The 24560-nt window shown below is 40.2% G+C and overlaps 1 protein-coding gene across 2 annotated transcripts in view; it reads right to left on the minus strand.

Annotated features, from left to right (window-relative positions):
- LOC117527193 (furin-1-like) overlaps positions 1-22519 on the minus strand; it is a 272765-nt gene extending 250246 nt beyond the window's left edge. Inside the window, exon 1 of one of the 2 annotated variants that reach the window (XM_034189406.1) lies at positions 22344-22519. The gene's annotated coding sequence lies outside the window, so the exon portion shown is untranslated. Of the gene's footprint in view, positions 1-21875; positions 22007-22343 lie in introns of those variants that run through there. The other variant, XM_034189413.1, reaches the window with a different exon arrangement.
- Between the last annotated feature and the right edge of the window lie 2041 nt (positions 22520-24560).

The raw sequence follows: 24560 nt of genomic DNA on the forward strand, positions 1-24560 counted from the left end.
GGAGGGACGCGCCACGGCTCCGTTCATTACGCGGGACAAAACCACCTCGGTGTTGGTCTCTCAGGACAGCTTTCAGGTGGATTTCAGATGGATTCCGGTTGCTTTCCAGTCATGTGAATATCCGATTGTGATTGTGCATGAGCTGGACATGCCAGAACATGTCCCGTGAGGCTTCATCACGGCGTTGCTTTGCGCCGAGCGGCTGCACCGCGAAGCGCGGAACTCCTCCGCACGTCTGTCTTAATGTGCCGGAAAAAGTGGTGATGTCCACGTCTTTTCATAATTCCTGTGCTAGTCAGATGACATACCGTATCAAGACAGCGTCCAGTTTAAAAATGAACGGCACATTTCACTGTTACAGGAGTTTTTGTCATGGAAAGAGAAGCTGCTCCACCGCAGGTCGCGGTGCAGCCGCTCGGCGCAAAGCAACGCCGTAAACCATTACTTAAGAAACCTAATCTTGACCCTAGTGTATTGAAAAACTATCGGCCGATATCAAATCTATCATTTTGCTCTAAAAGTCTGGAAAAAGTGGTGTCACGGCAGCTCGTAGACTATCTTACTGAGAATAATCTCTTTGAGCCACTGCAGTCTGCTTTTAGAAAATATCATTCCACAGAGACGGCTCTCAGTAAAGTGATGAATGATCTTCTGCTTACAATGGATTCGTACACCACTACGGTTCTGTTGCTGTTAGATCTCAGTGCTGCATTTGATACAGTGGATCATCATACTCTACTTGATAGGCTGGAAAATCATTTTGGGATTACTGGGAGTGCCCTTGCATGGCTGACGTCATACTTGACCAGTCATTCTCACTGTGTTTTGTACAGTAACACTAGTAAATACCAGGACTGCTTTCTTCCACCTGCGAAATCTAGCGAAGATTCATCCCCTCCTGTCTATGGCTGATGCTGAGACCCTGATCCATGCATTCATCTCTTCTAGATTGGACTACTGCAATGTTCTATTTTCTGGTTTACTGCAGTCTAGCATTATGGCTCTCCAATTGGTTCAAAATGCTGCAGCCAGACTTTTGACACGAAGCAGAAAGTTTGACCACATTACACCCATTTTGGCGTCTCTTCACTGGCTTCCTGTCCCAGTGAGATCAGATTTTAAGGTTCTGCTACTAACCTATAAAATTATTCATGGACTGGCACCTCCCTACCTAGCTGACCTAATTAAACCTTACGTACTGGTGCAGGCTTTATGTTCTCAGGGTGCAGGACTACTTTGTGTCCCTAGGGTGAATAAGAAGTCTGCGGGTCACAGAGTTTTCTCTTATCATGCCCCTGTTCTGTGGAATGGTCTCCCTGCATCAATAAACAATCAGATTCTGTGGAGACTTTCAAGTCCAGACTTAAGACGCACTTCTTTTCCCTTTCATATGGCTAGCATACTGGTACAGTTTTGTTTTACGCTTTTTACTCTTAATTCATGGTATTAGTAATTGGAGCGGGCCGCGGCCTCAGCTTTACCTAAATTCTGGGTCTTTTAGTGAAGCTTAGGGCTAGCAGCCTGCGATTACCTTAGTATTTCTTCTGTTTTTCTTGTTGATTAATGCTGGCAAATTATATAGTATTTTTTGTCTTTCTGATGCCTGATTGTTTTTTCTCTGTTTAAGGTGCAGCTCCAACCAGAGATGGGAGTTGTATTTGTGTTGGTGACCCTCCTGTCCTGTGCACCAACAGCAATTCTTGTATATTCGTCCGTGAATTGTTCTGTAATTAATGTTTGTAGTATGGCCTAAGCAGAGGGTCACCCCTTTGAGTCTGGTCTGCTTGAGGTTTCTTCCTCAGAGGGAGTATTTCCTTACCACTGTTGCTCTGGGGATTGGTAAGGTTAGACCTTACCTGTGTGAAGCACCTTGAGGCAACTCTGTTGTGATTTGGCGCTATATAAAGGAAAATAAATTGAAACTGAAATTGAAATATTTGCCCCCTGCTCCCACGTTTTTTTTTTTTATATACACCGTGTCATTTCCCTTTAAATCCTCCACTCCCTTATAGAGTTTTGAAATTAGCTTTTTCCCCAGTTTTGATTTATATGCTAAGGTAAACATCTTAAGTTCAAACCCCTTCCCCTCCATGGTTCCCCTTATTGTTTGTTCTAAATAATGCCTTAATTGCAAATACCTGTATTGGAAGAATCAGAATCGCCTTTATTGTCATTGTAATTTGCATTGCAACGAGATTTGAGTGCAACTCCAAAAGGTGCTTTTCCGAGGTGCGATTAATTGTTAGCCAAATATAATAAAATTTAACAATAAATTATTCAAAGTATATGTACAACTAAATAAAATAAAATGTGGAATAAGTAAAATGTAAAACGAGAATTCTATACACAGCTGTGGAATGATATTGCACAGGAAACTTGAAAAGTACAGATTAAAGTGGTTTGTTATTGTTCAGTGCGGTGATTGCTCTGGGGAAAAAGCTGTCCCTGAGTCTGTTTGACCTAGTTTTGATGGACCTATACCGTCGGCCGGAGGGTAGTGGGTAAAACAGGTGGTTGCTGGGGTAGGATGTGTCTTTGCTGATGCTGGTCCTGATTTGTTAAACTATATTGGTCTTTTATCTCTTAAACTTTTAATGTCTTTTTTCTTAAGAGCTCCCAAAATATTGTGGGACCCCTGACCCGATTTTTAAAACTCTTGTCTGTTCTATTTGGAATAAATTCAGAATCATACCCAATCCATCTTAATAATCTAGTTTGTATTCTCAAGTCATTTTTCGCAATTAATTCAAACCAAATCTTCAGCGATGTATCCAACCATGGGTTTGTCCCTTCTCTAATATGTTTTCTCAAGTTGATGTCCCCAATTATAGCCTGTATAGAAACTCCATCTGTTGTGCTGGCCTCCACTTCTTTCCATCTTGCTGAGTAGGAAGGATTGTATATATTCAACAGTGTTTTTATTTGTGCTGCTTGATAATAGCTCTTCAGGCAGAGAAGTGCGAGCCCTCCTTTATTTTTAGGTAACTGCAGCATTCTGTACCTGACTCTCAGTCTCGGCCCGCCAGATTTATCTAGAAATCATTTTATCCCATTCCCTGAATTCATTCTCTGTTGCTTCCACCAGTAGACTCTGGAACAGGTACAAAAGCCTCAGCAGTACATAGATTTTTATCACCACCACTCTTTGTATAATACTCATATATCGTATCAGATTCCATCTGCTCATATCAGATTTTATTCTACTGAGTAACAGATCATAGTAAATAGATTTTAGTTGTCCTAAGTCTTGAGGTAGGATAACTCCCAAATATTTTATTGAATTTAAGTCCCAGTTGATCTTGTAATTGTCCCTAATCGCTTGGCTTGGTCTATAGTTGAAAGTAATAACCTGAGTTTTTGGTATATTTATTCTATAGCCTGATAGATGGCCGTAGTCTGTAAGCATTGTAATAAGTGCAGGAAGGGAAGTGTTTGGGCTCGATAAATATACTAATACATCGTCAGCAAAAACAGCTATTTTATGCTCCCCTTCCCCATATCTATACCTATTATATTTTCATTTTGTTTTATCCAGTTGCACAAGGGTTCCAAGAAAATGACAAAGAAGAGGACTCGTTGAGCAACCCCGGCGACAACCTCCTTCCAATGTGACAGACTTTGAGAGACTCCCATTGATCAGGATCCTAGCTGTCGGTTTATTATACAGGGCCTGTATGACCTTAATAAACGTGTTGTGGAAATTAAACTGCATCAACACTCTGTATAAAAAACCCCCACCCGACAAAGTCAAATGTTTTTTCGGCTTCTATTCCCACCATTACCATCTCAGCATATTTTGAGTTTGGATCTTGACAGTTTGAAGTAAATTGATTGATTTGTGTGAAATAACTTAAGTCAGCTAAAAACAAATTAATGGAGAATGTTGTTGCCTGTGTCTTAAACAATACCATAAAATAGTTGAAAGACTTACCAGGGTTGTCCAGTTTTTCATATACATGATTAATAAAACAAAATAGCCATTTTGGTCCTGATCCATCCAACCAGGCCCACCGAATTTATTCTTGAGGAAACTGTCACACATTAAATAGTCTCCCCACTCCAGAATAACACTTCCATTCATGATTTGCTTTGTAGTTTTACAACACAGTGTGTTACTAAGGTTAGCAGCTCTCGATAAATGGGAATTTCAATTCACATTTCAATTTTCAGTCACGGACAAAGGACTGAAAATGCAAGACTTTCAAATCCACTATGGTGTCTCATCTAAGACATTTCCAATCAATTTTAAAACAATACATTGTTCCATACCTGAAATCTGACCCGAATTGCTCCAGAAAACAAAAATAACTAGGAAAAATGCTGCAACAGAAATAAATTAGAATTAATTAATAAAATTAAATCAAATAACAGACTTCCGGGAATTGTGAGAACACTCGCATCAAATCAAATCAATTTTATTTATATAGCCCAAATCACAACAAACCGTTGCCCCAAGGCGCTTTATATTGTAGGCAAAAGCCATACAATAATTACAGAAAAACCCCAACGTCAAAAGGACCCCCTGTGAGCAAGCACTTGGCAGACAGTAGGAAGGAAAAACTCCCTTTTAACAGGAAGAAACCTCCAGCAGAACCAGGCTCAGGGAGGGGCAGTCTTCTGCTGGGACTTGTTGGGGCTGAGGGGAGAGAATCAGGAAAAGACATGCTGTGGAAGAGAGCAGAGATCAATCACTAATGATTAATGCAGAGTGGTACATACAGAGCAAAAAGAGAAAGAAACACTCAGTGCATCATGGGAACCCCCCAGCAGTCTAAGTCTATAGCAGCATAACTAAGGGATGGTTCAGGGTCACCTGATCCAGCCCTACTATAAGCTTTAGCAAAAAAGGAAAGTTTTAAAGCCTATCTTAAAAGTAGAGAGGGTGTCTGTCTCCCTGATCCGAATTGGGAGCTGGTTCCACAGGAGAGGAGCCTGAAAGCTGAATGCTCTGCCTCCCATTCTACTCTTAAAAACCCTAGGAACTACAAGTAAGCCTGCAGTCTGAGAGCGAAGCGCTCTATTGGGGTGATATGGTACTATGAGGTCCCTAAGATAAGATGGGACCTGATTATTCAAAACCTTATAAGTAAGAAGAAGAATTTTAAATTCTATTCTAGAATTAACAGGAAACCAATGAAGAGAGGCCAATATGGGTGAAATATGCTCTCTCCTTCTAGTCCCCGTCAGTACTCTAGCTGCAGCATTTTGAATTAACTGAAGGCTTTTCAGGGAACTTTTAGGACAACCTGATAATAATGCATTAACAATAGTCCAGCCTAGAGGAATAAATGCATGAATTAGTTTTTTCAGCACACTCTGAGACAAGACCTTTCTAATTTTAGAGATATTGCGCAAATGCAAAAAAGCAGTCCTACATATTTGCTTAATAGTGCATTGAAGGACATATCCTGATCAAAATGACTCCAATATTACTAGAGGTCAGGGTAATGCCATCCAGAGTAAGGATCTGGTTAGACACCATGTTTCTAAGATTTGTGGGGCCAAGTACAATAACTTCAGTTTTATCTGAATTTAAAAGCAGGAAATTAGAGGTCATCCATGTCTTTCTGTAACATAAACTTAAACTAAACTTAAACATAAACTATAACTAATTGGTGTGTGTCCTCTGGCTTCATGGATAGATAAAGCTGGGTATCATCTGCGTAACAATGAAAATTTAAGCAATGCTTTCTAATAATGCTGCCTAAGGGAAGCATGTATAAAGTGAATAAAATTGGTCCTAGCACAGAACCTTTGGAACTCCATAATTAACTTTAGTCTGTGAAGATGATTCACCATTTACATGAACAAATTATAATCTATTAGATAAATATGATTCAAACCACCACAGCGCAGTGCTTTTAATACCTATGGCATGCTCTAATCTCGTAATAAAATAAAATCACTAATTATTTAATTCCAGTTTTACTTTCCCCTTCTGGTTGAATATTTCAACCTGTATTTGTCAAGATAGTGGGTACCATGTTTGTATTCAGGATGCTAGTTTAACTCGTTAGCTCATGTGAAGATGGGTGCCAACATCCAGCAGGTGGCAAACACGTCAATGGGATAATCACATAGGCTACATAAAGCTGCATTTTTGACTGATCTACTCTATCAAAATTCAGCGGATTTTCATTTCCTTGTTTCCAAATCGCATCGTATCACATTGTGAGGCATTGAATCGCCATCAAATTGCAGCGAATCTGGAACATGGGTGAAACGTATCGCAGCATATGATCATGCATCGTATCGCTGGTAGTGTATCGAATCATTGTCAGTGATGAGATTCACATCCCTATACAAGATGATAGCATTTACTGTTTTTGAGTTATTAATTACACAAGGTGGCTGGGATTACTAATCCACTAAATGCTGTTATTATTGCAGGGAATGATACAAAATATCATTAATGTCAATGTTATTAATTCAATATTCTATTACTAGCAACTGTAAAAGGGCCCAGATGTTATAATCTTATTTTTAAAATCATACAAGTTGGAATTTGAAGCATTATTATTAGTCCATTAAAAATAGAGAGTTGACACACAAAAAATTGCAATAACTGCAACACTGTTTGCTCAGTTTTTATGCAGATAAACCTCGAATTAAATCAGAGAGCATGCTCATATTCATTATTTGTTTTTAACTTTAATATTTGTGATAACCAAGACAATAACCAATAAATACAGACACCAAACTGTAAGGCATTGAGCCATTCATATTAGCTGATCAAATGTGGAACAGTGAGAAATATAAAGTGACAAGGATGAAGTAATACCACTAAATGACTGACAAAACTGAGTAGTCATCATTAACATTTAACAATATGTGGATATATTTATAAGCAAAAAACACAGATACAGTGTCTAAAATGACAACTTTTTAAAGCACAGTTAACTGCACTGTGGATAGTAATGAGTTTTCATGTCAGCCTGAATGTGAACTGGCAAGTCAAACTGCTATTCCAGTCCAAGGATTTTTAAAGTAGCTGTTCTTTTTATAAATAAGTGACAAACAAAGGCTGACCGACGACACCCAACTCAACACAGCACCGTGTACAACCAAAAGCAAATTAGATGCCCTTTGTGTTTATCAAAGTAAAAGCCTTCTTGCAACAATCCAAACCCCTCGTTGCTTGTTAGCTCGTCATTCTCCACCAACCCTACAATATTAATGCTTTAAAAAAATGTTTTAAATAGACGAAATTAAGAGGTTAAGACAATAATGCATTGGTAACATCATCTCAATTCAAAGAGAAATAAAGAAAGGTTGCTACTAATGATTTTTTATGGTCGATCAATACCTCAATTAACCAATGAGTCCGATCAATAAATATATTAATAACAAATGCAAGATTCCCCAATACCTAAGATGACATTTTCAAATATCTTGTTTGTCCTCAGCCATCACAGCAAAGTAAAACTAACAAACCAGACCATATTCACAAATAAGAAGAAATAAGACAATTTAGACATTTAAAAGAAGACACTCAAAATTATTTATTGTGATTAATTTAATAATAGATTAAAAATTTACAACCCCAAATCAGAAGAAATTGGGATGATATGCAAAATGAAAAAAAAAAAAATGCAGTGATGCTCACATTTACTCTGACCTCTATCAAAGGTGGGACAGAGCAATTTAGGGGTAGTACTGGAGGTTAAAAATAATAAAGGTGTAATTTGTGGTACAAAAGCAATACCTATGAAAGGCTGAGTCTTTGGGCAAAAAAGATGGGCAAGGATCTCCACTTCTTCAACAAAAAGAATGAAAACTAGAGCACCATAAAACGCAAACCTCCGTCAACACTAGTTTCCAATTCCACATATTTTTACCTTGGAAAAACTTTTCAAGGTCAAAGTCCTGTTAGAAGTGGCTAAAAAAAAATATAGATCAAAATGGCTTTTCGATGTTAAAATCAAATGTCTGTTAAATCCGCAACACGGATCAGATCAAATTAGTGTATTCATTGAAAGTAACAGTTTGCACCTCATTGCCATAAATGAGAGCGATTGAGGCATTTTTGATTGAAATTTAATGCAAAATGTACAGCAAATGGGCTTTTCAATACTAAATTCAAATGTCCACAAAATCCACAATTCAGATCAGATCCACATCAACATTGTCAGGCGATAGTGAGTGCCAGTCTGCACCTTACTTACAAATATGAGAGTGATTAGGGCACATTTGATTAGGATATAATGCAAAATACACATTAAATGGGGTTTTCAATAAATGGCCACAAAATCTGTGATCTTTATCAGCTCCGGATCAAACATTGTCAATCGATAAAGGATACTATCCTACATAACATTCTCATATACGAGAGACATTTGATCTTGTTTTACAGTGTTCTGAATTTTTGAAAATTTGTTCAACGTTAAAGATGGGTTTTTTTCCAAATTTCCAAGGTTTTCCTGACTTTGATCTATGACCTTGAAAATTGAATCAGTTCTTGCCTATTAGGATATGAATCTTCAGTAAAAAAAATAATTCCTAATGATAAATGAAAATTGTGGGCTCCAGGCTGTTCACAAACAAACGGGTGAAAACATAACCTCCTCCAATTTCAATGGCGGAGGTAACAAATAAGGGTGAAACCAACCTCCCCAACTTCGTTGACAAAGGTAATTGCTGAAATGTTTAAAAGCAATATTCTTCAAAGATGAGTAGATATTTGCACATTTCTCAGTCTACAGCGTATAATATCAGTAATTGATTCAAGGAATCTGGAGGGCATAAAGGACAAGGGAATAAGCCTAAGCTGAAGACATCTGATCTCCGATCTCTCGCGCGCACCAAGAACCATCATTCATCCATAGCTGATAGAACCAGATGAGTAAGGGATTACTTCAGCAAGCTCTACAATACAGAGTTACACGTGCCAGTCACAAATGCCACTTGAAACTTTACTGTGCAAAAAAAAAGTCTTGCGTTAACCTTGTCCAGAAGCAGTATCAACAGCTCTGGGTTCAGAGGCATCTGGGCTGGACAGTCATACAGCAGAACATAGAGCATGGTCAGACTGATCACTATTCCAGATCTGTTGTGGAAGAGCCGGCGTGTGCTCCAGACCAAAGACGAAAAGAACCATCCAAACTCTTATCAGCAAAAAGTCCAAAAGTCAGGGTCAAAGGTCACTTACTTCTGTGATGGCAGCATTAATGTAGGAAAAAAAAAAAATCTTTTCCATAGACATCCATGCATTTTTCAACAAAACAATGAATAACCAAACTGTGCACACATTACAAAGGCATGGCTGTGGAAGGTACAGACACTGAACTGGCGGGTCTGCAGTCCTGACCTGTCCCCAACAGAGAATGTGTGGAGAATTTCAAAGGGAAATATGCAACAATGATACCCCCATACTTTTGCACACCTTAAGACACGCTTGCAGGAATAATGGGAGAAAAACACCTGAAACCCTTCATCGCTTGATATTTTCAATGACAAATCATCTTTAAGTGTTGTCAGAAGGAATAGCATCATTAAAAGCGGCCAATTTTGTGGGAATGTGTTGCAGACCATAAATGCAGGAATAGTTGTATAGAAAATTTTCAATAAAAGTCACAATTAAGTTGATGGAATAATAAAACTGAAGTTTTAAATAACTTGTTTTGGAACAATTAGAACTCTGTAGTATAACTTAGTATTTTGTGTAAATGTAGTCAAACAGAGTGAAGCTTTTCAGAGTTCTGTTGGACTTGAACAAAACACTGGCTGGCTGTCGGCTTTGAGTGCAGACGCCTGTGACCTCATCTGGTCACTCAACCATTCAGCTTGCTTTAAAAAAAAAAAAAAAAAAAAAAAATCACTGATAACCACTCACAAGGTTAAACAACAACAAAAAACCCACAACCCCACTACTTTCCAGCTTGCAGGAGACAAACAAGTGAACCCGCACTGTGAGCAGTCTTTCGTGTTACAGCAGTAAATGATACCATATGTCATACCGTGATAACAGAGGTTAAAGAAAAAAAAAAAATACTGCATCAAATTACAATTAGCAAAGTATCATTAACACAAAGGATAATGCCAGGCGTATTATTACAGAACTCATCAGAAGTTTTAAAAAGAAACTGTTTCCACCTCATCAGTTTGTTCTTCAGATTTTTAATGAGATTAAAAAATAAAAAAAAGCCTTTACATGTTTACTTGTGTGTGAACTTTTGCTATCATTTCGAGTAATTGCCGCCCTGTCTCCAAAGCGGGTGTCACACATGATCAGTATCTTCATGAAGTCATGCTCAAACAGTCAGCAGTGTTGACGGTCACAAGCTGTGTTTGACGCAGACACATTAAAAAACTTCACATTAATAATTCACACCAAGTTGCTGCAAGCAATACTGGTCTTATCCCTACAACAGTTTATATCTGTGTAGCAAGGTGTTTGAGACAGCAGCACCCGTAACAAACTGCGTAAAATTTTTACATCTTCACTGGGTATCATAAAAAAAGTATACAAAACCAGTGTCAGAAATGACAATAGTGGCTGTGGCTCTGTCTGCTGTCTTATAGCCATTTATGCATTTGTATTTAAAGCTACAATGTGTATGATTTATGGGTGTATATTAGCAGAAATGAAATATACCATATTTTCCATAATATAAGTCACACTGGAATATCAGTCACACCTGTCACAAAATGCCTCTTGATCTGGGTGTAAATTCCATAGTGAAATTGTCTTTTACTTCCTCGCTGTCATTCAGACTAACTACAGAGGAAGCACGTGTGTGCATGTGTGATGGTTCGAGATTACCTGTAACCCATTTCAGCTTAACATCCTTACGTTTTCTTGTAAATCACTTCCAAATCTACCAATTATCAGTGATAGCATCTGATCCTTTGAATTTCTCCCCATCAGGGTTGAATTGTTTCCATACAGCAAGAATTTTGATCATATTAGCAATATCATATAATGAATCCCTTATGTAAATACTAAATAAATGAAATAAAATGATAGTGGTGCCAAAGAAAATTATTTTTTGACTTAAATCTAAAAAAAAACAAAAAAACAGTGGCACTATACCTTTAACATTATCCCAATAGCATACCTTTTTGCAATGTTAGTGAGCTTTCATGTTAAGGGCCCCTTCACGCATAACACGAAAGACACAGAAGCCGAAAGAAAATCAACAAACCAGACACAAAATGTAGAACCACAAAACCTTCCACCTGTTGTCATGAATGACGCACAGTCGCACAGGCGTGCACAGCACACCGGCGAGGATTTCATGCACGCTCATGCGCGAACACAGTGTGAGCAGCTGGAACGTGTTGCACTACATCGCGCTTCTGCTGTGGAGAAAAAAAAATAAAACCACACACCATAAAACCACTGTATTTTATTGAATCCCTCTTATCGAGCAGACAAAAGACGTTTGAACCATCTGTTCCTCTGCAGATGACCCATGGTCACAGACATACAGTCATGAATGAAGCAGTGCACTCTGATTATGTCCAGCCGGCTATATAAATAATTAATACAAATCACTGGACTGATAGATATTGGTGTATAATTAGTGAAAATCACTGGATTGATATAAAAAATAAATAAAAGGGGACCCAATAGAAGCCTGCAGTTAAATAACCCTGGTTAAATGAAAAAATTAAATGGCACTCGCAAAATACAAACCTGCATTTACAAAAGCTGTGATTAACAGACGGAAACTTTATCACAATCGCTCTCTTGGGAGCGTGAAATGCTTAAAATCAGTGAGGAGATAAACGTATGTTTTCAAAAAGAGAAATGAGACGATGGACACGTGTGCCGGGCCGACCCACAGCCTGCCGAGGTGCGGTGTGTGCAGCCGCTGCAGCCTGGCACAAAGGCGAAAGATGTTTTATGTACTTCCACATGAGGACAGCAGCAGAGACACACGCCTCACAGAGGAAAGTTGTAAGTTCATGTCCTTCAAAACACGGTACGTGTTCTCCAACTGGGACGTCCAGGAGCAAAGATCTCAACAGCAGCTGCTGTAGGCAGACACCCCCCCTGTCTGTTCAGCACCCAGACCATCATGTCACTCTCTGTTTCTGTGTTATGTGGTCATGCGTTTTAGTTATTTGTTATGTAATTGCACATGTAGGTATTGTTGGAATTATTTATACCTGTCCTTCCGGTGGTCTCTGTGTTTTTAATGTGACATGTCGTGTGCACTGGGCCATCATTTCCAGCTGTCAGTGTGCTGCGATAAGCTGGCAGGCGGCTCCCGGCGGTGTGAGCTCAGATGTGGCTGTCTGGCCCCCATGTGATCATGTCTGTACATACATATCAGGATTTGATGCAAGTGTGCCCCCGGCACGCCACATGTGTTGGGGGAGCGCAAAACACACGTACGCCACATGTTTCGGGGACCAGTGGGGCGTGACACACACACACCACCACACACACACACACACACACGTGCGATACACATGCACACCACGTGTGTTGCTTTTTGAAATGCCACACTCGTGGGGGCACTTCACATCCAGCTCAAAAGTGATGCTCATGGTTTTGTGCTAACAGCGCTAATGGCCACACATTTTCTTAATGTCCAGTGAGCGGTGTTGGATGTTCGTGTGTGTCACCTGGAATTTGGCCGATACCCACCGCGAGAGGGATCGAATGGGCTCTCACTGGGCACTCTCTGTCCTTTCAGCCGCTGATATGCGTGAATAATTGTAACGACAGGTGTACGAGGCCTTAGAGCAGCTCCAATTTTTCACGAATAGCATGCAATTCCTCCTTTGTTCGCTAGTCGGCTTCAATCGTGTTATGTGTGAAGGGGTCCTAACATTAGCCTGCGCGTTATGTGATGCTACAGACTTTCCATCCTAACATGAGCATGTATCCTGTATGTATACATGTATCATGTATTTTCTGTAATTATTGTATGGCTTTTGCCTTACAATATAAAGTGCCTTGGGGCAACTGTTTGTTGTGATTTGGCGCTATATAAATAAAATTGATTTGATGTATCCATTCATGTTAGCATGTATATATAGTATGCAAATATGTATTTTTAAAGTACATACAGTACATAGTCCTCATTGGACAGTGCTGCAACCCAAAGTCACCATATACCAATTATGAACTGTAACTGGATTAAATATATATAATTTAGAAGGAACATAGAACATGTTTCTCAGTATTCTCTCAATAACTGTTTTGAAGGAAAGGCTAATGATGCAACAGATTATAGCTAAATTTATTGGCTATGACTATAGCAAAGTATATTTTATTTATCATATCATATTGCATAAATACTATCACATACTAGAAACTACTAAAATAATTAGCTATTGTTAGTTGGGAGGTTTGATACACTGCATTAACTTAATAGATTTGTTAAAATATAAATTTTAAGTATTTTATTTTGGGGAATTTGGACTAGATTTGAGGTGGTTTTACCCAAGGAATTGCGGTTGTCTATATCATAATATTTTGAATGACTTGCTGTATGGATTTGGATAAACATGTGCCTGTACATTTTGGCTATTACAATGCTCTCGATTTACCGATCGATCTACGTTCCGATCCTCACCTATGGTCATGAGATTTGGCTCATGACCGAAAGAACGAGATCGCGAGTACAAGCAGCCGAGATGAGTTTCCTCCGCACGGTGGCTGGGCGCTCCCTTGGAGATAGGGTGAGGAGCTCGGTCACTCAGGAGGGGCTCGGAGTCGAGCCGCTTCTCCTCCACGTCGAAAGGAGTCAGTTGAGGTGGCTCGGGGCATCTTTTCCGGATGCCCCCTGGACACCTCGCTGGAAGAGGTGTTCTGGGCACGTCCCATTGGGAGGAGGCCCCGGGGAAGACCCAGGACACGCTGGAGGGACTACATCTCTCGGCTGGCTTGGGAACGCCTTGGGGTTCCCCCGGAGGAGCTGGGGGAGGTGTGTGTGGATCGGGAGGTCTGGGCGGCTTTGCTTGAGCTGCTGCCCCCCGCGACCCGACTCCGGATAAAGCGGAAGAAAAGGGATGGATGGATGGATGGATGTAAAAATGGAACTTTAATACAATTTTGAGTTTAATGTTATTATAATCACATAGTGCTTAATATTACAACATTTTCAAAGAGTTAACTCATCTTAAGATCATGTCTGTATAACAGGTGCCTTATTTTTTGGCAAAATATGAAAGCACCTGTTTTAGCTAGCATCCTATTTATTGCAATATTATCCAACCATATAAAGGTTTTCATATTCATACCAACTGATTATGCGCTTTTTTCACTATAAAACAGGCAGGATTCTACCATTTTAATTATTTACAAATTATGTAACCACATTTAAACATGTGGTATTGACACAACCACTGCCTTTACACAAACATATATTCCTTTTCATCTTTTCAAATTAGCAGTGCATCTTTCCGTTGGAACTTTTACTATGAAACCCACTGAAAGTTTAAGTAGTAGGTTGGCCAACAGTTAACCAACCTACTTTAATAACTACATACCTTTGTGCTTACTCATTTTTCTAGTACATTTCTTTTTCCACAGCCAATGTTGTTGAGATGCATCTGCTTTACACAAAACAAAAACATAAGTGACATGTAGTTGCTTGCCTCTACTGGTGGTTGGCTCTACTGGTGGTTGGCTCTCACTGCGGTATTGTATCACTTCCTGTTCCGGAGCACAGCGGTGTTTTGCTGTATCTGTTAGCTGTTTAATCTGCGCAGTTAGATTGATCTAGTTACCTAGATAACGATTTGTTTCACAGTGTTATCTTCACGTGCCTTAACTAAAGCACTCCCTCTGCTGAATCACCTCTAAATTATTTACACATTATTCGTTTTGTGTGTTTTTAGGAATCCGTTAGCTTAGCGCAGCTACTAGCTCTTAGCCGGTTTAGCATGGCGGCTTCTCCTGTCTCTCCCGCACTTTTCTGCTCTGGGTGTGAAATGTTTAGTTATTCCTCGGCCTCCTTTAGCAGTAATGGTACTTGTAATAAGTGTAGCTTATTCATAGCTTTGGAGGCCAGGCTGGGCGAATTGGAGACTCGGCTCCGCACCGTGGAAAATTCTACAGCTAGCCAGGCCCCTGTAGTCGGTGCGGACCAAGGTAGCTTAGCCGCCGTTAGTTCCCTCTGGCAGATCCCGAGCAGCCGGGAAAGCAGGCCGACTGGGTGACTGTGAGGAGGAAGCGTAGCCCTAAACAGAAGCCCCGTGTACACCGCCAACCCGTTCACATTTCTAACCGTTTTTCCCCACTCGGCGACACACCCGCCGAGGAACAAACTCTGGTTATTGGCGACTCTGTTTTGAGAAATGTGAAGTTAGCGACACCAGCAACCATAGTCAATTGTCTTCCGAGGGCCAGAGCAGGCGACATTGAAGGAAATTTGAAACTGCTGGTTAAAGGCTAAGTGTAAATTTGGTAAGATTGTAATTCACGTCGGCAGTAATGACACCCGGTTACGCCAATCGGAGGTCACTAAAATTAACATTGAATCGGTGTGTAACTTTGCAAAAACAATGTCGGACTTTGTAGTTTTCTCTGGGCCCCTCCCCAATCGGACCGGGAGTAACATGTTTAGCCGCATGTTCTCCTTGAATTGCTGGCTGTCTGAGTGGTGTCCAAAAAATGAGGTGGGCTTCATAGATAATTGGCAAAGCTTCTGGGGAAAACCTGGTCTTGTTAGGAGAGACGGCATCCATCCCACTTTGGATGGAGCAGCTCTCATTTCTAGAAATCTGGCCAATTTTCTTAAATCCTCCAAACCGTGACTATCCAGGGTTGGGACCAGGAAGCAGAGTTGTAGTCTTACACACCTCTCTGCACCTTATCTCCCCCTGCCATCCCCTCATTACCCCATCCCTGTAGAGACGGTGCCTGCTCCCAGACCACCAATAACCAGTAAAAATCTATTTAAGCATAAAAATTCAAAAAGAAAAAATAATATAGCACCTTCAACTGCACCACAGACTAAACAGTTAAATGTGGTCTATTAAACATTAGGTCTCTCTCTTCCAAGTCCCTGTTAGTAAATGATATAATAATTGATCAACATATTGATTTATTCTGCCTTACAGAAACCTGGTTACAGCAGGATGAATATGTTAGTTTAAATGAGTCAACACCCCCGAGTCACACTAACTGCCAGAACGCTCGTAGCACGGGCCGAGGCGGAGGATTAGCAGCAATCTTCCATTCCAGCTTATTAATTAATCAAAAACCCAGACAGAGCTTTAATTCATTTGAAAGCTTGACTCTTAGTCTTGTCCATCCAAATTGGAAGTCCCAAAAACCAGTTTTATTTGTTGTTATCTATCGTCCTCCTGGTCGTTACTGTGAGTTTCTCTGTGAATTTTCAGAACTTTTGTCTGACTTAGTGCTTAGCTCAGATAAGATAATTATAGTGGGAGATTTTAACATCCACACAGATGCTGAGAATGACAGCCTCAACACTGCATTTAATCTATTATTAGACTCAACTGGCTTTGCTCAAAATGTAAATGAGTCCACCCACCACTTTAATCATATCTTAGATCTTGTTCTGACTTATGGTATGGAAATAGAAGACTTAACAGTATTCCCTGAAAACTCCCTTCTGTCTGATCATTTCTTAATAACATTTACAATTACTCTGATGGACTACCCAGCAGTGGGGAATAAGTTTCATTACACTAGAAGTCTTTCAGAAAGCGCTGTAACTAGGTTTAAGGATATGATTCCTTCTTTATGTTCTCTAATGCCATATACCAACACAGTGCAGAGTAGCTACCTAAACTCTGTAAGTGAGATAGAGTATCTCGTCAATAGTTTTACATCCTCATTGAAGACAACTTTGGATGCTGTAGCTCCTCTGAAAAAGAGAGCTTTAAATCAGAAGTGCCTGACTCCGTGGTATAACTCACAAACTCGCAGCTTAAAGCAGATAACCCGTAAGTTGGAGAGGAAATGGTGTCTCACTAATTTAGAAGATCTTCACTTAGCCTGGAAAAAGAGTCTGTTGCTCTATAAAAAAGCCCTCCGTAAAGCTAGGACATCTTACTACTCATCACTAATTGAAGAAAATAAGAACAACCCCAGGTTTCTTTCAGCAATGTAGCCAGGCTGACAAAGAGTCGGAGCTCTATTGAGCCGAGTATTCCTTTAACTTTAACTAGTAATGACTTCATGACTTTCTTTGCTAATAAAATTTTAACTATTAGAGAAAAAATTACTCATAGCCATCCCAAAGACGTATCGTTATCTTTGGCTGCTTTCAGTGATGCCGGTATTTGGTTAGACTCTTTCTCTCAGATTGTTCCGTCTGAGTTATTTTCATTAGTTACTTCATCCAAACCATCAACATGTCTATTAGACCCCATTCCTACCAGGCTGCTCAAGGAAGCCCCTACCATTATTTAATGCTTCGATCTTAAATATGATCAATCTATCTTTATTAGTTGGCTATGTACCACAGGCTTTAAGGTGGCAGTAATTAAACCATTACTTAAAAAGCCATCACTTGACCCAGCTATCTTAGCTAATTATAGGCCAATCTCCAACCTTCCTTTTCTCTCAAAAATTCTTGAAAGGGTAGTTGTAAAACAGCTAACTGATCATCTGCAGAGGAATGGTCTATTTGAAGAGTTTCAGTCAGGTTTTAGAATTCATCATAGTACAGAAACAGCATTAGTGAAGGTTACAAATGATCTTCTTATGGCCTCAGACAGTGGACTCATCTCTGTGCTTGTTCTGTTAGACCTCAGTGCTGCTTTTGATACTGTTGACCATAAATTTTATTACAGAGATTAGAGCATGCCATAGGTATTAAAGGCACTGCGCTGCGGTGGTTTGAATCATATTTATCTAACAGATTACAATTTGTTCATGCAAATGGGGAATCTTCTTCACAGACTAAGGTTAATTATGGAGTTCCACAAGGTTCTGTGCTAGGACCAATTTTATTCACTTTATACATGCTTCTCTTAGGCAGTATTATTAGACGGCATTGCTTAAATTTTCATTGTTACGCAGATGATACCCAGCTTTATCTATCCATGAAGCCAGAGGACACACACCAATTAGCTAAACTGCAAGATTGTCTTACAGACATAAGGACATGGATGACCTCTAATTTCCTGCTTTTAAACTCAGATAAAACTGAAGTTATTGTACTTGGCCCCACAAATCTTAGAAACATGGTGTCTAACCAGATCCTTACTCTAGATGGCATTACCCTGACCTCTAGTAATACTGTGAGAAATCTTGGAGTCATTTTGATCAGGATATGTCATTCAAAGTGCATATTAAACAAATATGTAGGACTGCTTTTTTTGCATTTACGCAATATCTCTAAAATTAGAAAGGTCTTGTCTCAGAGTGACGCTGAAAACTAATTCATGCATTTATTTCCTCTAGGCTGGACTATTGTAATTCATTATTATCAGGTTGTCCTAAAAGTTCCCTGAAAAGCCTTCAGTTAATTCAAAATGCTGCAGCTAGAGTACTGACGGGGACTAGAAGGAGAGAGCATATCTCACCCATATTGGCCTCGCTTCATTGGCTTCCTGTTAATTCTAGAATAGAATTTAAATTCTTCTTCTTACTTATAAGGTTTTGAATAATCAGGTCCCTTCTTATCTTAGGGACCTCATAGTACCATATCACCCCAATAGAGCGCTTCGCTCTCAGACTGCAGGCTTACTTGTAGTTCCTAGGGTTTGTAAGAGTAGAATGGGAGGCAGAGCCTTCAGCTTTCAGGCTCCTCTCCTGTGGAACCAGCTCCCAATTCGGATCAGGGAGACAGACACCCTCTCTACTTTTTAAGATTAGGCTTAAAACGTTCCTTTTTGCTAAAGCTTACAGTTAGGGCTGGATCAGGTGACCCTGAACCATCCCTTAGTTATGCTGCTATAGACTTAGACTGCTGGGGGGGTTCCCATAATGCACTGAGTGTTTCTTTCTCTTGATCTCTGCTCCCCTCCACAGCATGTCTTTTTCCTGGTTCTCTCCCTCAGCCCCAACCAGTCCCAGCAGAAGACTGCCCCTCCCTGAGCCTGGTTCTGCTGGAGGTTTCTTCCTGTTAAAAGGTTGTTTTTCCTTCCCACTGTCGCCAAGTGTGTGCTCACAAGGGGTCGTTTTGACCATTGGGGTTTTTGCGTAATTATTGTATGGCCTTGCCTTACAATATAAAGCGCCTTGGGGCAACTGTTTGTTGTGATTTGGCGCTATATAAATAAAATTGATTGATTGATACTAATAATATTCAATTTTTTTCCATTCTTAACCTTGGTCTACTTGGTGCAAATGGAAATACTCATGTGTTTCATTACACTGTCAGTCACAAAGTCACAATTTAAAGGAGAACTACAAAAGTTTGGTCTTTTTTTTTTTTGCTGTTTTTTTTTTTTTTGGTTGCATTCATCTCTGCAGAGCTCTCCCTACAGTTCAGGAGTACATATGTCAGAAAACTGTCAGAAAAACTCCAATCACATAATGAAACACACGCAGCCACACCAAGTTGGATTTCAGTTGTTACAAATGATATCACAATCGATTTATCCAACGATTACTTCTTGCTTGATTAATTCATTTACTTAATTGCTAGAAATTAATTTCTTAAAACGACAGACCCCTTGGACAAACTCCAATCATGTTTTTGAATGTAACTTCACCAATGAAAGAATGTGCTGCTTTTTATCATTACTGATGGATTATTTTTAGGTTTTGGTTGTTACCCTGTTCAAAATAATAGATCTGAGAATGCATCATTAAGCAATGTATAGGGACAAATATTGTTTACATTTTAATGGTACCACTACTCCGAACGATGCTACTTATCATCCTGGTATTTTAATGGTATTCCTATTTTAGTTTTGAAAAAGAAACATGCAGGCTGAGAGAAAGAAAGTGTTCTTCTGCACTGAGAAATGCACTAGTTTATTTTGTAGTACCAAAAGCAGTATTGTTTACAGTCAGAGTTTATCAGTAATCTGGTCTTTAACAACTTAAACCCAGAGTCCATTGATTAGGTTACCAGGTTTTGGTATCCATCCCTAGCAATACATAACAGATTTTTTTTATACTGTGAAATAATAGAGTTTAAATGTTAAGAGTGGGTGGACAGTTGTTGCCCCAAGAAGAGGAATTCAAGTACCTCAGGGTCTTGTTCTTGAATGGGGGTAAGTTAGAGTGTGAGCTTGCAAGACTGACTGCATGTGATGTTCTGCAGACAGTGTACCTCTGGACCGTCATGGTGAAGAAAGAGGTGAGCCAGAAGGCGAGACTCTCGATTTATGCTCCTATCCTCACCTATGGTCATGAACAGAGGGTAATGACCGAAAGAACGAGGCTGTGGATACAAGTGGCAGAAAAGAGATTCCTACATCGGGGATCTGGGCTTACACTCAGGGACTGAGTGAAAAGCTTGAATAACCAGGAGGGACTCAGAGTAAAGCTGCAGCTTCTTCACACTGAAAGGAGCCAGCTGAGGTGGTTCGCACATCTAGTGAGGATGTCCCCTGGCAGTCTCCCTAGGGAGGTCTCCCAGGCACATCCAACAGGGATGAGACCCTGGGGAAGATCCAAGACACACTGGAGGGATTATATCTCCCAGCTGGCTTGGGAATGCCTCGGGATCCCCCAGGAAGAGATAAAGGACTTGGCTGAGGATAGGGAAGTGTGGGATGAGCTGCTTGGTCTGCTACCACTGCAACCCGAACCCAGATAAGCAACAGAAAATGAATGATTAAACTATTAACAAAATTACCACTTTTTTTGGATCCAGATAAGGGAAAAAAATATATATATATTATTGTAACTGAATTTCACACACCTAACTGAAAAAGCAGAGTCTGGCACTGGGATAGATCACATTACTTTTGTAAATTTTACTATAACTGTTTAATAACTTTGAAAATAAATGGTAAAACATGCTCCTTCATGAAATTTAGTAAAGATTGTGAAAGCATGCTGTAAGCAGGAGACAGTAAATGTTCCATTGTTTTAGGACAATGGAACATTACATCATCTGTGGCTAAGAGTGTGGCAACCGCCCACCACGATGGCACTTGCCAACAACAGACAAAAATTTTAAACTTTTACTGCCTGCCACAGCACCAAACCGGATGCCGTTTCATCTTTAGTAAGTCCCTTAAGCTGCTCCCTTGTTTTTCCACTCAGGGTCGCCACAGCAGGTCTGAGGTGGATCTCCATGTTGAATCGGCACAAGTTTTACATCAGAGCCCCTTCCTGATGCAACTCCACATTACATGGACGAATGTGGCAGAGGTGGGGTTTGAACCGGGTTTAATCTTTAATGATGACTAAAGACAGGAACTGAGAGTTGGATTATTTAAGTGCAGAGAGTTGCCTGGTTTAAATCAGGAAAAAAAAATGAATAATCTGTGTGATATTACAGAGTGGAACTCACACAAAGTTAATTTTTTTTAAAACGGTAACATAATTTAATACAACGCTGTACAAAAACAGTACAACTCTTGCATCTTTAAGCCGCTGTAGATGACAGTGATTCTGCTACGATGTATGAAGGTTTTTTTTTTTCTGCGGCAAAATGGGATCCAGCACAAAAAGCAAAAACTAAACTGTTGAAACATTTTTGCTCAAGTGTGCACTCTTATGAGTGCCATTCTTGATGACCAAAACGTAACGTTATCCGCATACTGATGAATTCAATGTCCAAAGTTCCCTCCTACCTACCTCCACGATCAGTGCCGTCTGAGGTAATAAACAAACAAACAAATAAATAAACTTAACCTGAAGACAACCCTTTCTTTAAACAGCCGCAGCTCCTATCCAGTTTCAGAGAGCGATTAATCTTTACAAAAAACACTTTCGTCCAACTCAGGTAGAACGAAAACTAACATATTTGACCTAAAGTGAAACACTACGCGCTTTTAAACGTTATCAGCTGTTAACAGCTGGAGGGACTCACCTCGACGAATCAACAACACTTGGTCATGAGACCGAACAGCGACAGGAACTCGGCTCTCCTCCTGATCCGAGAATGACTGCTGTGGTGACGATTAACGTCTGAAACAGGCTGTGATTAACGCTAACTTGACTCTTCGGTAGGCTGACCTGAGCTGTTGTCACAGGTGCCTCCCCTTTGCCTCATCCGCCCCCGACGAACCTTTAACCACATTTACTACACACCCGACGGGACGCGAACGCCGCACAGACAACAGCCCGCAGAGGCGCCACAGAAACGGGAACTCGCCGGCGCAGCGGACGCTGAATAAACACAGCGGGCAGGCTGACAGCACCGGGGTCCCGTGTCAGGGTCCCGCCCGCTACCGGGCCCGAACCACCGGGCTTAGCTTGTCAGTGAAGTCGCCCACCTCAAAACAAGTCAAAGCAGGAGGCGGGCGATGAGAGAAAACTTACACACGGCTCAACTTACCACCTTCTTCTTTACATCCTGCTCCAGTCGGCTCCTTGTTGCCTCCAGCACGGTGTTAGAACCGACGACGACACGGCGAAAAGACCGAAATTTATAATAGTGAATTGCTGGTTATAAATAGTCATGGTATCCCTCTGGTATACCGCTGAGAGGTCCGTGCAAGCCCCAGGAAATAACGTCAAGACCGTGCACGGAGTAGCAACGTTAAGCAACGCCTACTTATCGAGCGGCGGCGCTGCTACACCGTCATCTGCTGGACAGATGCCGCATACATGCAACATTTATATTATAATAGCCAAGTGGTCTGTGCGCGTGTGTATGGCTTTGATCACAGAGAAACGGGGAAAGCTGATATTTGCCGTTTGGTTGATCATGTATTTTATGTCAAGCACAAACACTGCGAAAATGGAAAGTTGATAGGACTAATATTTTTGGAGAAATTAGCAATATTAGCTAGCAACAGTGAACAATGGACATCGTGCTGCAATGCACCATGAGAGTTTGGGGTTTTAAATGTTGTTATTGTGGTTGTTAGTTTAACAGTGTTGTTGGTGTTACTGATTTATTGTGTTTTTGTAGTTCAATTGGTTTATTCAGTTTAGTTAGTGTCATGTTGCTGTTACCATGATTGAAAAACTATACTGCTTTGATGTCTTCCACCACCATCTCTGTTTGTGGGTGGGTTAAAATTAAAAGCACCTGCTTGCAGCAGAATGCAGAAAAGACAAAAAGCTTTGTGTGCATATAACTTCGATCAAGGACAAACAGGGAGAGCCTACATTTGCAGTTTGGTATGCTTTGTAGTTTGGGTCAAGGATGAACGCTGCCAAAATGGAACATTGATAACACTAATATTTCTGGAGAAACTATGGATTTTATCTAACAATACTGAACAGTGGACAGTGCTAATTAAACCCCTGTCACACCTTGACAATTTTGCCAGCATATGCCGAGCATACTAAAAATGCTGGCACACATCTAATAAGTTATGGGTAAATTTTGTATAAGTTAAGTGCACATTGAAGCATGCTGATATACGTTGCAATGTGGTGAGTACGTCAAAAAATTTTGGGCTTGCACAATATTTTTGACATACAGTAGTGTTCAGAATAATAGTAGTGCTATGTGACTAAAAAGATTAATCCAGGTTTTGAGTATTTTCTTATTGTTACATGGGAAACAAGGTACCAGTAGATTCGTATTCTCACAAATCCAACAAGACCAAGCATTCATGATATGCACATTCTTAAGGCTACGAAATTGGGCTATTAGTAAAAAAAAAAAAGAGAAAAGGGGTGTTCACAATAATAGTAGCATCTGCTGTTGACACTACAAACTCAAAACTATTATGTTCAGACTGCTTTTTTAGCATACGGTGAATCACTAAACTAGTATTTAGTTGTATAACCACAGTTTTTCATGATTTCTTCACATCTGTGAGGCATTAATTTTGTTGATTTGGAACCAAGATTTTGCTTGTTTACTAGTGTACTTGGGGTCATTGTCTTGTAGAAACACCCATTTCAAGGGCATGTCCTCTTCAGCATAAGGCAACATGACCTCTTCAAGTATTCTGACATATCCAAACTGATCCATGATACCTGGTATGCGATATATAGGCCCAACACCATAGTAGGAGAAACATGCCCATATCATGATGCTTGCACCACCATGCTTCACTGTCTTCACTGTGACTTGAATTCAGAGTTTGGGGGTCGTCTCACAAACTGTCTGCGGCCCTTGGGCCCACAGTTTTACACTCATCAGTCCACAAAATATTCCTCCATTTCTTTTTAGGCCAGTGATGTGTTCTTTGGCAAATTGTAACCTCTTCTGCACGTCTTTTATTTAACAGAAGGACTTTGCGGGAGATTCTTGCAAATAAATTAGCTTCACACAGGCATCTTCTAACTGTCACAGCACTTACAGGTAACTCCAGACTGTCTTTGATCATCCTGGAGCTGATCAATGGGTGAGTCTTTGCCATTCTGGTTATTTTTCTATCCATTTTGATGGTTGTTTTCCATTTTCTTCCACGCGTCTGTTTTTTTTTTTTTGTCCATTTTAAAGCACTGGAGATCATTGTCGATGAACAGCCTGTAATTCTTTCACCTGTGTATAAGTTTTCCCCTCTCCAATCAACTTTTTATTCAAATTCCGCTGTTCTTCTGAACAATGTCTTGAACGTCCCATTTTCCTCAGGCTTTCAAAGAGAAA

Source organism: Thalassophryne amazonica, chromosome 2, assembly GCF_902500255.1.
Source record: "Thalassophryne amazonica chromosome 2, fThaAma1.1, whole genome shotgun sequence".
In the NCBI taxonomy this organism is placed as follows: Eukaryota; Metazoa; Chordata; class Actinopteri; order Batrachoidiformes; family Batrachoididae; genus Thalassophryne; species Thalassophryne amazonica.